We start from the raw sequence: 16,010 nt of genomic DNA, 5'->3' as shown, positions 1-16,010 counted from the left end.
GTTTCCAACAAATGCTAGGGAGGTTGGATGTTAGTAAACATAAATTGTGAAATGTGTGCTGATTATTTGCATTTAAAACCTTGATACAATTACTTCTATACTTTGTAAGTCTAACCTGACTGACACACCCACTGGAGGTAAGGGAGTCTGAATTGCTGTTGTGTGTTTCCTTCTCTCTATCAGCAATCATTCACAGTTGCAATCCATTAGCACCAAACACTGAGGGAGTGCCCACACTATGTTTCTATCTGATACATGGAGCCTAGAATTTGGGATTCAGCAATTCTAATGAGTTGACACATCATTTGCATCTTCACTGTGCTCACAGCCCTGAATCTACACTATAAAAACATAACCTGGTTGGGAGGTTGGCATAATGGTTACAGTGGAAAGTTGGCATAATTGTTAAGGTGTTTAACTTGCAAACACAAAGTACAGGGTTTGATTCTCTTATAAGACTTCCCATGCATGTCAAACAGAGCACCTCACTGGCCCTCTTCAAGAGAAATCTTGATGAGTGGATGGGAAATAGAAAATTCACCCCGGGGATCACTCCAGTGGCTCTACTCGACAGAGGCACTGGGAACTAAGGTCAGGTGGCAGGATGCCAGGGTAATCCTATGGACTAGATTTGTAAAGGCTCCAGGGCCATTAGCCTAGTACACACCTATGTCAAACCATCTAGCTAGGTTTTTGTAATGTCGACGTGCCTCCCAAACTCTTATAGCAACAAAGCTGGTCCAAGCCATAAATAAATGTGAGACAAAAGGCTGAACAATAGGGAGACTTTTTAAATATTTTGGTGTTACAAACATAGACAGTTGATAGAATAACAGTTTTTGCATCACTATTTTTAAGATTTTTCTGAGGGGATATGAAGCCTGAAATTGAAATGTGTGTTGTTAATTTCTAACGTCTCTAATGATTTGCCAGTACAAAAGCATTGGTCCAAACTGTGGACATTCTGTGACAATCATTACTTTTGAGAGATATGAATGTCTGAATCTTTGATGCCTGAGGCCTATTACTTGATAGAAGTCACATGTATTCACATAAGTCACTGCTGTCACATCTTGAAGTCATTGCTGTAAACATTAACCACCTTTTACTTACTTATATTACCAAGTGACAGTATGCAAGAATATGCCATTCATTTGTATTATTACACATTTTTCTATTCCAGGTTCAGCATTTACTACAGTTTTAGTTCAGGGATGACTCTGTCTGATGCTAGGAGTACACAGCCATTACATAGAGAAGTAAAGGTTATGAGCATTGCCTAGGATCAATGTTACCATATGTATGTGCATAGGATGAAGGTTTTAGCCCCTTAGGTGGTGAGTGAGTGTGGTATGCATTGTCTCTTAGCCAATGATAGGGCATGTTGAGCATGCCTATGTCTGCCTATACCCACAGTGGCTGCTGGTTCCCCCTCTGAGTCCTCAACTGCGTGTGGCTGTAGTGACCTTGCCAATGGTGGTAAGATGTGTGGCCCTTCCACTTGTTGATCCTGCTGAAGCTGTTTTCTCAAGATGATGTTATGAAGCATGGCACAGATGGCGAAGATTTCAGCACATTTATGAGGATTGTACAGCAGGGCTCCTACAGATGTAGCTAGGCACCAGAACCAAAACTTCAGCAGCTCAGACATATACTCTATGATATTTATTGTTTGAGTGTGTGTACCTCATTATAGCATTCTTCAGTTGGTGTGTGTACCTTTCTGATGGGCGTCATCAGCCATGGTTCCAGTGAATAACCTGCATCCCCCACTAAATGACCCTGTGGGATACCCCCCAAGTAAACATGTAATACAGTTGGGAGTTGTACCAGGTATGTGAGTCATGGTAACTGCCAGGATTGCCAGCACACACATCCAGGATGATTCCCTTAGCATTACACATGACTTGGCAGTTAATGGAATGGAAGCCCTTTCTATTTATGTACATCCTTCTCTGTTCCCCAGGTGTTGCTTTGATTTCTACATGTGTATAGTCTCACAGCAAGAGGTTCTCCGGTTTTATCCTCAGCTGGGATGCCTTCTGTGTGGAGTCTGCATGTCCTCCCTGTGGTCGCGTGGGTTTCCTCCGGGTGCTCCAGTTTCCTCCCACATCCCAAAGACATGCTGTAGGTGGATTGGACACTCTAAATTGGCCCTAGGTGTGAGTGCGTGCATGTGTGTGCCTTCTGTGAAAGTTTAGGCTCTGGGCTGGCAACTCAACACAGTAAAACTCCACTGCCAATCATGAGCGGACAGGTGATCCGCTGTGGTGACCCCTAACCGGGAAAAAGCCGAAAGAAGAAGAAGAAGAAAATAGTCTATGGCACCCAGGACTTCAGGGTAGTCCTCAGGTGTGTAGGGAAAATATATGTAGTCACTGTCATGCTGTAACATAGCATTCAGGAATTGATGTAGGATCCTGGATGCTGATACTTGTGAAACCGGCAGCATGTCCCCCTGTTGGTCTTTGAAAGGTTCCTATAGCTAAAATTCTAATTGCTACACATACCTTTATCTGTACCAATATTCGTTCCCCTCTGTTTGCTCTTGGTCTGAGTTGAGGATGACAGAGGTTGCACAGTTACTGTAGTGTGTCTCTATCTACCCTGTAGTGCTCTATAATTTCCACCGCATGTAGACTGAAAAGTTAAACAGGGTCTAAAAGCCCTTCTCTTTCTTGGCTGTGGTCTCTTTGCAGCAGTAGCACAGGCTTCAGCCTGTTGCACATATACATTAATTAAAGCAACAGCAGCCCCTAGAATAGTTTCTGTGTAGAGAACTTTCTGTGGCTGTATTCCAATATGTTTTGGAATTCGTAGGGAAAATCAGCATTGAGTCTGCATGTTTGCTTTATAGCTTGTTGAATAGCTTCTCCATCTTGGATTGGTTGAGTAGCAAACAATTCAGCCGCTTATGCTATAATTATTATACCACGGTTTTTACCATATTTGTCTGGCTCTACATGGCATGTAGAGCCACTTACTGAATCCAAGACAGTGTGCTATCATGTGCACAGGGTCTTAGCGTACTGTGTAGGCTTTATTGAATCTGGCCTGTAGTCTTATTTACTTTTTCCACTGCCAAATTAGAAAAGAATTTTTAGATGTGAAATGATCTTCTGAAAAGAGCTTTTGTTGTGTGCATTCATTATTTATCATATATCACCTGGCACCCTAGGCAAAAGGGCTTCACTGTGCTCCCCTCTACTCACCCCGACATGTATCACCCAGTGCCCTCCATCCTGACCTACCCACATCATCTGTTTGATAACTGTGCTGGAAATAACTGAAGTAAGCTGAGGGATCTGGAGGCTGCAAAGCTCCTTGAAGCCATGGGGGTTCTAAATGCTCTGAGGTGCATTGTACAGATTTTTTTTAACAATTTATTTAATCTAGTAATGGCCTAAACAAAAATCATGATTAAGTGAAGAAATAAACCCTAATTGACTAAGACTACATTGTAATAACTTAAGTAAATTGAGGGTATAGGGGTCACTAGTCACCCAGAAGCCACTGAGTTGTAGATGCCCTGAGTTGCATTTTAGAGCTTTTTCCAACCTTTTAATCCAGTAAAAGCCTGATCAAAAATAATGCATAAGGAAAAATTCAATCTTACTTTTTTCATTCAAGGAAGAAATGTATTGTACTACTTAATGCTCAAAATTTGACCGAATATTAATGTACAATAGAGAGAAGACACAAATGCTTGTGATGATATATAAATCATGTCTGCAAATAATACTTGCCTCCATACAACCCCTTAAAAAAGTAGTCACTTTCTGTGTTTCCCTATCTGGTGTTAGAGATAAAAATTACAGAACAGACCATGGTCACAGTTATATATTTCGAGTTGCTCCTGTCATATGCATATACTGAATGCCTCCTTGCCCCTACCGGAAAAAAAAAAAACACCTTCTGTGATATCAGACTTGGACAAACCTGAAAAAACTTGCTTGCTACCAGGCATATATAAAGATAATGCTTCATTAGCCTCCTTCAAAAGACCACCTATATATGCATCTGATGTTGCCCCAGAGGGTTAAGGCTGTGAGCTTTATTTCCTGTGGTGCAGGGTTGGATTCCCTCAGTACTTGCTTACCCACTGTGTGACCTTGAGCAAGTCACTTAACCAGATGCTGCTCCTTGGTTACACATGAAAAGGGACTATGTGTCCAGTGGGCCTACCTGGTTAATAAATGTGAGTTATTATTATAAGGGGGTAGGGCTTGGCTTAATGGTTAAGATCTTTACTCAGAAATACAAGGTGCAGGATTTGATTCTGATCTCTGGTTATTGGCTAGGCTTGTAATAGTCTGCAAACACAAAGCCTGGTATTTGGCTATAAAACTGCCATTGTGAGGAAAATGAAAAAATAATTACTGTAATATTTCCAACTTGGTACTTTTAGACAGACAACTGCTCCTGTACAAGCTTAATGACCTTTTGCGGACCTCTCTGAAGTTTATGAGGAAGCTTAATAAAATAATGGTCAAACTGTCCCCAGCACAACACAAAACAGTGACTGTTGAGGCTTGGGACAGCAACCTTCTGTGTACACCTCTGAGCAGGGCTGGTCTTAGATTAGTTCAGGTTCAGGATTGAGGACACTACTAAGCCTATGCCTAAATCCACTTATACTGCACTGGTGAGTGAGGGCTACTAGCCACCTAGACGCTGTGAAAGTCTAGGTATTCTGTGATGTGTTTTATACCTTATTTGTATTTATTTATTTTGAGAGAAGGCTATTTATAATATGAGCAAGTGACAGGAGGATTATTTACTTTCATCCAGACAAATCCCATCAAGCAGTTATATCTATGCCTATGTACAGTTCAGATGTTGGATTATGATAAAAGAGGATGGCCATATAATGCATTTCACCTTTGTTCAAATCAATTAGTTGCCACACATTAAATATTCCAAGTTGCTTCACATCAGTCACACTAGTCCTGCAAAACCAAAATACTAAGCAAACAACAGCAAGCAGCTAGCTATTTCCTTCCTGTTAAAAGCCCCAGAAATTATACCTGCTCTGTGCATATCAGGGTTTTCAGATGGGTAGTCCATCCTACGTTGCACAGATGCACACTAGCTACACATTAAAGTATTCCAAGTTGCTTCACACAAATCACACTTGCACTGCAAAGTCAGAATAAACAATAACAGGCAGCTCATTGTCCTCCACAGGCAGCAAGCAATTATACCTACTAAGTCTGTCTGTGCATATCAGGTCTTTAGTAGTCCATTTTACTTATCACAAATGCACGCTAGTCCTTCAAAGCCAGATAATGACTGCTTAAAAAGTGTGCAAATGACAAGGGGGTCAGTGACAGTTACTTAATCCAGCCAACCCCATCCACCCTCTCCCCACCTAGCAGTTATAGCCAAATTGTCTGATGGTTATGTAAAATATTTCACTTTTTCTCTACACTAAACAGACAAGTTGACACAGGAAACTAAAGTGCTCCAAGTTGCTCCACATAAATCAAAGCCAGAAATATTGCACAAAATATCTAGCTGATCACTACCACCATCACTGTAAAAAAATAAAACATAATTTACCAAACTGTCACTGCTCTGCTTCTATCTCATTTGTTATGCACCATTCCTCTCAGCTGTTCAGAATTCTGCAGAAACGTTACAGTCAATCCATCAAGTGGCAAGCCAGATATAAGCAAGTCACACTTTTTTTTTCAAACAACGCATCATACTGAAGCAAAACCTCTCTTGGACCCCATGGCTTTGCCACTATATTCAAACGTTGTGAGGTATCTGCTCCATGACCCCACAATATCCAAGTCTAGCAGGGCAGTGTTGTTCGACTTGAATGATCAAGTCAAGTGGCGCATCTCCCCTCAGTGTGACAGTCGTGCCACAGGCACATTTCATATAGCAGGGCACTGTATTTATTTATTTTGTACAGTAAAGAAACAAAGTATTTTATTGCTGTAAAAATAAATAAATATAGAAAAAGCACCCCTAGTTTGTCTATATGTAAGGCTGGCCCTGGGACTATTATTTATGATTATGTCCAGTAGGGGGTATTTACCTGACCTAAGATAAGGATAGGTGGGTTCTTCTGCTAGTTATTATTTCATTAATATTATTCTTATTATGGCCATAAAAGTTCTATGTTAAAGTCACTCCTTGAACTTAGTAGAAAAATTACAGCATCCAGCAATTTACTACCAGCACTACTTTATGCCTCCTCACAACCTCCCTTGGGTAAATTGGTGCCCTAGGCATAAAGACTCTATGGCACCCCCCCATCCCCTGCTGCACAAGCTATCTCGGCTGGGTCTATATCATATGAGCGAATCGCACAAACGTACCGGACCTCGAAGTGCTTTTTCTGAGATTGCGGTACAGTGAAGAATGGGATATTTGCCCTTTCCTTACTGTAGTGCAATCTTGGAGTTGGAATATATATTTATCGGGGGGTGTGGGGGGTGCAGCCCCCCCACAATAGGAAGTTCAAGGTCCGGTACGTTCAATATTATGAGTGTTCGCAATGTGTGCGATTCGCTCATATGATATAGACCCATGTGGGTCTGCTCACACTCCAGATTACTTTTTTCTTCCTTTTTCTCATGGCATGTCTTAGCTTTCAGTGCTTTCTTACAGTTATTTATTCACTGATTGATTCATTCATTCATCCATCCAACGTGTTCTATCTGAGCAAGACAGCACTATGATAACTGTGGAGGAAACAAATCCATTAAGTTGGGGGTGTGATGGTTGCTTGGCCTTTCTAAATGTTCTGAAGTGCATTTTAGAGTTTGTTGAACCTTTGTTGCCCAGTGATTGCCTGAAGAACAACTACAATCAAAGGAAGAAATTTAGCCTTATTCTTCAACTTTGTTTTTTCCTGTTCCTTTCAGCACATCTTAACTGACCAAGAACTGCAGCGGAAATAACCGTATTAAGCCATGGGTTTCTAGTTGCTCTGAGGTGGATTTTAGAATGTTTTAAATAACCTTTTTCATCCAGCGATTGCTAGAGAAAAAAACATGATCAAAGAAAGAAATTTAGTTTTATCCTTCAGCTTTGTTTTTTCTGCATTCTTTCAGCACATTTAAACTGACCAAGACTACACTGCAATAGCTAGGTTAAGATGGGGGTCTAAGGGCTGCTAGACACCCAGAAGCCATGGGAATGTAGATTTTCTAAGGTGCCTTTTAGAGCTTTTTTCCAACCTTTTTGTACAGTGATGGCCTGAACAAAAATCATGCATAGAGTAAAGAAATTCAATCCTACTCTTTTCAGGATGAAACAAGTTATATCCAGCTTTTAATGCTCAAAGCTAACAAAAACACCAGTTTACAATAAACTGAGAAGACACATGCTTGTGAGGATACATACATCATATCTGGGAAAAGTACCAGAGCCCCACCCCAACCTCAAAATAATTATTCACTTTGTGTATTCCCCTGGTGTTAAATTGGGATTAAAATTAAGGCCGATATGGCTGCAGTCATATTTTAGGCTGCTGACGCTGTCATATTTAAATAAAGCATGACTCTTCACCTTCTATCACCCAAAAGACAGTTACCTTCTGTATATCCTTCTGATGTCAAACTGAGACAAAACTGATAAAAAATATAACATAATACATTTGTTATCAGACATGCATAAACAGCATGCTTGTTTACTGTCCCCCAAAAGATAACCACTTGTGGAGGCCTAAATTTTAATCGACAATAGAAATCATCAATCTGAAAATCAGTGAATGCAACTCAATGAGAGTATAAAACATTGATCCAGAAAGGATTGAAAAATAAATAAAACAGATGTTATTACAGGGGTCAAGCACCCCTGTACCCCATGTGGGGGTTGCACCTACACACCCCTGCTAATTACATATTCCAATTCTAAGATCAAAATACAGTTGGAAAAGGGCATATTACCCAATCCCCACTGTACCGAGAACTTTAATGTAAAAAGCCGACACTTTTTGCACAGCTGATTTCCGATCAGCTGTACTGGCTCATCAATGAAACACAGTGCAACCCCAATTCTATATGCATCAGACCCTTGATTGAGAGGAAAATGGGAGAAAAAAACAACAACAAAAATGTGATCTCAATAATGTTTCCAATGTCTTAGTTCTAGAGACAGTACAGTGCTGCTGTAGAAGTTATATCAAGCCGTCATGTACCTCTCTAAAGTTTGTGAGGACCGTTAAAGAAATAATGATCACACTATCCCCAGCTCAACATAAGATATAATGACCTCTGAGGTTTGGGATGAAAGTTAAAGAAATAATGATATCAGCTCCCCACATAAGCTACACTGCCCTTCTGTGTACACCTCTGAGCAGGGCAGGTTTTAGATTAGGTGCTGTTCAGGGCAGAGGCAATTACTAAACCCATGTCAAAATCTACTTACACAGCCTTGGTGTGTGGGGGTCACCAGTCCCCAGAAGTTATGAAAGTCTAGTTATTCTAGGATACATTTATCCCTTATTTTTTGAGAGATGACTGTTAAACAAAGCAACTAACAACAGGGTCAGCTACTTTTATCCAGGCAACCCCACCAAGCAATTGCAGGCAACCCCACCAAGCAATTGCAGCCACTTCTATTGTCCAGTTCAGACATATGATTGTGACCCTGTAATGTATTTCATCTTTATTCCAAAGAAACAGCTACAACACATTAAAATATTGCACGTTGGTCCACATAATCACATTAGTCCTGCAAAGTCAAAACAATAAGCAGCCAGCAGTAAACAACTAGTAATTTTCCTCCACTGAAGCTAGTTAATGCCTAATCTGTCTATGCATATCACTTGTTCAGTTAAGCAGCCCATTTGACTTCTCACAAATGCACAGTAGTCTTAAAAAGCCATATAATGAGAATTAATTACAAAGCTAAAGTTAAAGTAATTTCTTGTCCCCTATCAGATCATAATGCACTTACATTTGACTTAGAAATACACACAAGACAAAGGAGGTTTATGACTAGAATACCATCTTATATAACAAACTTAAAAGATTTTAAGGAATTTTTTATTAAAGAAATACAATCCTTCCTTGAAATAAACCTCACTGAAGACACTTTATATATATATATATATATATATATATATATATATATATCTACTGCAAATGGTTGAATTCCCACAATCTCGAACTTCATAAAGCCAACCCCATATGATAGAGTTTGTGAAAGCTCAACCGGACTGCATGGAGATCTGCATACAGCACATAACGGGAATATTTCCTGTTACTGCACTGTAGTGCGATCTCAGAGTTGGTATATTTAAGTAGGGGGGGGGCTTTCGCGATAATGCACTTCCGCTGTAGTGTAGTTTCGCTGTTATGGGTGTCGATGTTGCTTGTTTGAGATTTTTGGATTTCGAGCAAGCGACATAGACCCATATATATATATATATATATATATATATATATATATATACCAGACACCAGGAAGAAAGTGTCAGATTTAGAAGGAATACTGGGAGCGTGTAAACTACATTATCATAATATTAAATTACAAAGTACTGAATTAGAACCACACAATGTAACAAGTTCTTTCTTAAAACAGACATTAAGTCTAAGCTACAGGCTCAACATATTAAGTTAATTGATAAACAAATAACCACGACTGAACTTAAATCCCAAATTAATAAGCTAAAGCTTAATAAAGCACCTGGTATAGATAATATTATTCCAGAGATGTTTAAACTCCTACCTAAGGAAGCTCTAGTCTTGTTGTTAAAGGTGTTTAATCTACTAAAGGAGGGTGCAGACATACCTCCTTCTTGGAAGTATATAGTAATTTCCCCTATTTTGAAATCTGAAAAACATGCTAATGAATGTTCCTCTTACAGACCTATATCCCTTTTGAATATTATAAATTGTTCATGCACATATAATTAAGCAGTTGATTCCTTCATTAGTAGATGAAGCTCAAGCAGGCTTCATAAAGGGCAGGGACACTTATGATAACATTAAAAGAATGCTTTCTTTGATTGATTATACAAATCGTACTTAGAGAAATATGACCTTAGTGAGTCTAGATATAAACAATGCTTTTGATTAGGTTAATTGGAATTATCTAATCCTAGCACTAGAAAATCATGGATTCCTACATAAGTTTACTCAATTATTAAAATCACTTTATGAGAACTCTTAGGCTATGTTTTTCTACTCTATATCAATTACTAAGGGCACAAACAAGGATGCCTTTTATCTCCTTTGTTGTTTGCTTTGTTCATAGAACCCTTTGCATATTATATTAGAATAAGTACAAACATTAAAGGTATATTGGTTGGGAATAATCTAGAAATGAAGGTTCATCTCTTTGCTGATGGCATTTTGTTAACTCTAAATGAAAATGTTAATTCATTATCTGCTTTGCCCAAATCTATTGATTACTTTCAGTCTATTTCTGGTCTAAAATTCAATGAAAACAAAACAAAATTGCTGTTAATAAACTGTTGAAAAGAATTTAAATAAGAAGTGTTCTCAATATCTTATCCCCGATAAAATCAAATATTTAGGGGTCATATTAACTAAGGATTAAAATTTGACATTAACTACTAATTATAATAATGTTTTAAACCATTTAAAAAGCCTCATACAAAAATTTAACAAATTCCTTTTCACAGTGGAGGACAGATTATACATAATAAAATGATTATTTTTCCAAACTATTATATTTTACATATATACATAATACAAATATTTCAAGCACGGGCATTAATGTCCTTCTAGCTTGCCAATATACCAAAACACTTCTTCCCATAATAAGTGTCCAGGCTGTTCTTAAAAAATATCTAAACTAGTACTTGATTAATGCAATTTGGTAGTCTATGTCATGTATTAGCTACTCAGTCAGAGAACCAGTTAGTAACACTTCTTATTCCTACAGAATCTTCTACATAGGTTGTTTGATGACTCTCTAGTACTTTTTGATAACCCCAAACATTACCAGAGGTAGTTGTCTCTAAATGCCCTATATACCTGAATAAGATCTCTTTGATATCTATAAGAAACACTCTACAAGTTCAGATATTTTAGTCTTTCATAATAACTTACATTTTCACATCCATGGATATCCTTGGTATATTTTCACTGTACTCTGTCCAGTTTACTCATGTTTGTTTTATTATAGGGTTTCTATATTGCTATTCCATACTCAAGTTTGGGTATAATGTAACTAACAAATAATGATTTCATCATTTTAGATTTCCTAGACTTCATAAATCTTTTTATACTTTTTATAGTTCTATAGCTATCATTAACCAATTGGTTGCTATGATTAGAAAAACTCATAGCTGGATCTACCCATATACCCAAGTCCTTAAATGAGTCTACAGTTTCAATAATGGGGGCTGTATTAAATATTCAACTTTCAGTTTATGTCTCTCAAATCTCATATGCTTAGTTTTTGATGTATTTATCAGTATATTATTCTCCTGTGCTCAAATAGTCAATTTAGTCAAGTTTTTTTGCAGACATGCCTTATCTGTAACACATGTAATCCATTTACCCAATTTCAGGTTATTTGCATATAGGCTTTAGAATACCTCAGATGAAAAAGTTAGGTCTAAAAGATACAATCTTCAAGCATTCTCTATTCCCCCTACAAACAATATATATAAAACGGTTTAACAGATTAATGCAAATTTTTTTATGGTTTAATAGTAGACCCAGAATAGCTATTAATCATCGCTTGAATGATCGGGATACAGGGGGGCATAAATCTTCCTGACGTAGAGGTTTATGCATTATCTGTCATAAAAACGTCATCCTTGTGAATAAACACTTCTTATTCAGCTAGATGGAAACAAATACATGAAAGCATTTGGTTAAAATCTGGTCAGTCAGTGTCACTGCAATACACATAGTTACTATCTAATAATCTCCTCAGGATGGTGAGAGAATATATATTCTTTGATAAAAAATATATAAGTTCTAAATTTAAAACAGATACATTAATATTTTACAATACTTATATAAACAAGAATACAAATATCAAGGCTTGGATATTTTTGTTATACCCCATTGCCTGTACCCAGGATTATATGAATATTTTTGATGTGGCCACAATCAAAATTCTTAAAGAAAAGGAACCAATCTACTGGCATCAACTGCTACACACTGGCAAACGTCTATCAGTGGAACAAATTAAAAAATAAATTCAATCTGGACAGTAGTATGTGGCTAGCAATACAACATCTAAGGTGATATGTTATTAATAGATTTGAGTTAATAAGTCCAAAGTATTCGATAAAATGTCCCTATATTTGTTGAATATCTCATTTACGTAACAAATCATACTGTCCAAGGAAAAGGTTATTTATCAAAAATTTATAAAATAATTAAAACCACTAAAATATAAAGAAGATTTTGGGGCTTATTCCAAAATAATTATGTAACTGTTATATATTGCTATTATTTTATTGTTATTGCCATTGACTGATTATTATACCTTTGTGTAACTCTGATTTTGCTTACTTTCATAAAATTGTATAAGTACATGGAGCTTTTCTCCTCATGTCTCCACTGAAAATGGGCTTTAGCCCAGTTGGACCAACCCATTTAACAAATATCAAATAAATAAATAAATTAACAATCAAACTTCTGATGATAATGTGAAAAGTTTAATACTTGCTTCTCCTAAATGTACTTCCCTGTCAATCCAATGGAAATTATTTGCCTGGGAATTCTTCATAGGTCTTTTCTGACACCACATAAATTAGAGTTAATATTTAAACAAGAAATTGGCTGTTGGAGATGTAAAGCAAAATTGAAGGCACACTGGCAACACATGTTTTTTGATTGTCAACTATTTAAAACATTTTGGGATAAGATAAATCATTTTTTACAAACAGTTTTTAATGATAAGTTTCAGTTATCTAAATCTAATTTTGTTTAATGCTCCCATTAAACAATATATCTTTAAAGCAAAGTTTTCACTTCTGTGGATCCTTTTAGCCATTGCACACAAGACAATCACAACAAACTGGAAGAGAGAAACATCTCCGACTTTTAAAGATTTTAGAAGTATTGTGTTATCTGTATCTCAGATGGAATTAGCAACTATCAGGAAAAGAACAGAGAAAATCATTTCTTATTACAATCACTGGCAAAAAGTGGTGGAAATGCTGGAGAGAGACGACAGATCCATTATATTAGCACATAGTATACTTTGAAGACATTTTTTCATCATATCAATTTAGGCACCCATACAAAAAGTTTGTTTTGCTGGTTTATCATGGATTTGTATAGTGTTATATGTGGTTAATCAATAATGTATGTTTAGTTTCCTATAATATTGTAAATCATATTCTTGTTTTATAGAATTCAATGAAAAAATAAAAGAAATCCATATAGTGACTGTTTAAACTTAGCAAATGACAAGAGGGTCAGTTACTTTCATCCAGCCAACCCCCAAGCCCCACCAAGCAGTTATAGCCACAATGTCTGATGGCTATGTAATATTATTTCACCTACAGGTGTTGAAAATAGGAACAAAGGGCCTTGAAAGGTAACTACACCCAGCTAATTAGCATTACATTTGAATACCAAACAGCACACAAGTGTTCCCATTTCCAGTAGGAATATGGGATAGTACTCATAAACACGTTCAAAAACCAGAGTGACAAAAATGATAGAAAAAAGAGGAGCACGTTATCAAAGAAGCAGTATAAAATCTGTAGACTTTAGTGAGCTCTGCTGCAGAATTCTGCCACACAAGGTTATTTTTGCTTCAGAAAAGGAGATGCAGGATGTGTGCCTTCTTTCTTTACTGCTGCCACTGGTATACTGGTCATATAGTCTACCGCCAAAAATAGGGACCCCATGAAGGGGTAAATCAAGCCTAAAAATAGGAACATTCCACTCATCACACAAAAATCACAAAGCCAGAGAAATATTGCCGAAATATATCTGGTTAATCACTGGCAATATTATTTAAAAAAATAAACAAAAAAGCAGGAATAGCACTTATCTCGCAGCGTCATTCCTCTCATCTGCTATCCACACAAACCATGAAGCCAGAAAATATTGCCAAAAAGAACCCTGCTGATTACTGCCAGCATCATCTAACAGTAATAACAGTCAATGCGCCATTCCTCAAGGTCAGCAGCATGTCCCCGATTTTTCCACATTTTCCCATTTAAATTATTTAAAATAAAATTAAAAAAAACCCTCCCTTCAGGCACCTTCGTGCCTACATTTGAACATCATGAGGTGTTTAATCCCATGACCACATAATGTTTAAACTTGTCGCAACATGCATAACAAGTTAACTGGACTGGAGCACCACCCTCCCCCCCTTCCAGTGCTCACTGTGCCACAGGTACATTTTCATTTAATAGGGGCGCTTTATTTGTTTATTTTTTAAAGCAAAGAAGCAGTACTCTAAAAAATAAATAAATGAATAATAAATAATACATGGGAAAAAGTATTCCTGCAGCATGGCACCCTAGTGGATTGCTTAGTTTGCCGATACGTAAGGCTGGTCCTGTGCCTCATCTCTACTTGTAAATCTGTATGCCAACTAAACCTAAAAGTTATAACAATGCTATAACAAAATTGCCAAGTTCACCTGCAACCTCCCTTGTAGAGCTCAGCAGTGCACTACCATCAAAACACTTAACTGGCAGGAAATGCCTCATAACCTCTGCTACTCACAACTAGCTGTTGCCCACAATTTCTACATAAGCCTAACAGGTGTCCTAGCCTAAAAAGTATCCTCCAAACTTATCTACCTTCCAGATGCCTACCCTCAACAAACACCATATTATTGTACACTCACAAAGCCAACAACTCATCACGTGATGCTCTTTGGTTAGTTCACATCCCCAAGCTATGCAACTCACCGCCTCTTCCACTAAGATCCAATAACAGCCTGTTCACTTTGAAAGAGCAACTAAAAGGTCATCTCAAGGACTCTTGGGTAAAATTTTATTCAGTATGCTATTATGTAATGTGAATCAAATCAATATGTCATTGAGTATCATTTTTTTAATACTGTACTATCAAAGATGACACTGTTGCTTAATTTACCTGTTTTACTTTACATTGTAACTTATATTATATTGTATGATGGAGTTTTTCCACCTGCCTCTGCTTTAAAGGGTTTCTACACACAGTTGGACTTCCCCGTCAGCAAATGGAAATAAATATATAAAAATAAAAATGAAAATAAATGAATAGTCACCAAAAGGTTTTAAGAATGGTATTCTGCATCAAGCACTTGTTTTGCGGGGGGCATCATTTTTAGGGGATGGGGGGTTGAGAGGAAGGAGCATACTGGAATGTAAAGTTTTGTTTTTTTTTATATCTAAGGATGTGGGTAGAAATGTCCAGTTTGGGCCATGGTCAGTTATGCTAGGAAAATGACTGTTAGTTTTGGCTGGGCAAGAGGATTTGACTAGGAGCATGGTTCTCTCTACGTTTCTTCTGCTTAGTCTTGGGCCACATACCTCTCAGCCTCTTAGAACAAGAAATCTGGACAATGCCAACAATAAAAGTGGGACAAAGGCCCAAAAATAGAGACACTTTTTTTAAATATTGCTCTTATAAATTTAGAAAGTTGCTAGAATAACAGGTTTTACATTAGTATTAATTTTCTGAGGGGTATGAAGTCTGAAACTCGAATGTCTGTCATTATTTTCTGACTTCAATTCTTTAATTATTTGCCACTAATTTGCCAGAAAACCACAATTTTATGAAAAACGAACCAAACATATGAGACAAAAATCTGGATAGTCTTCTAAAATGTATACAATTGAGAGGTATGGCTTGCAAGAGTAGCTTAGAAAGTATTGGAAAAGAGCAGGGGAACTATTGTTTAGCCAAGATTCAGTAACTGCAGCAGTGTCAAGGTTGTGATTGTTCAGGAAAGAGTCGGAATGTTCTAAGTTGGTTTTAATACTTCTGGTATTTAGACATCATATTTTAAGAGTGTGTATGTGCAGCAGTAGTGTTGTTGCCTCACAGCAAGAGGTTCTCGGCTGGAGTGCGGGGAGTGCCTTCTGTGTGGAGTCTGCATGT

Source organism: Protopterus annectens, chromosome 10.part0 (genome assembly GCF_019279795.1).
Source record: "Protopterus annectens isolate FY-2018-M chromosome 10.part0, PAN1.0, whole genome shotgun sequence".
Taxonomy (NCBI): Eukaryota; Metazoa; Chordata; order Ceratodontiformes; family Protopteridae; genus Protopterus; species Protopterus annectens.
Note: the sequence above shows the minus strand (reverse complement) of the source record.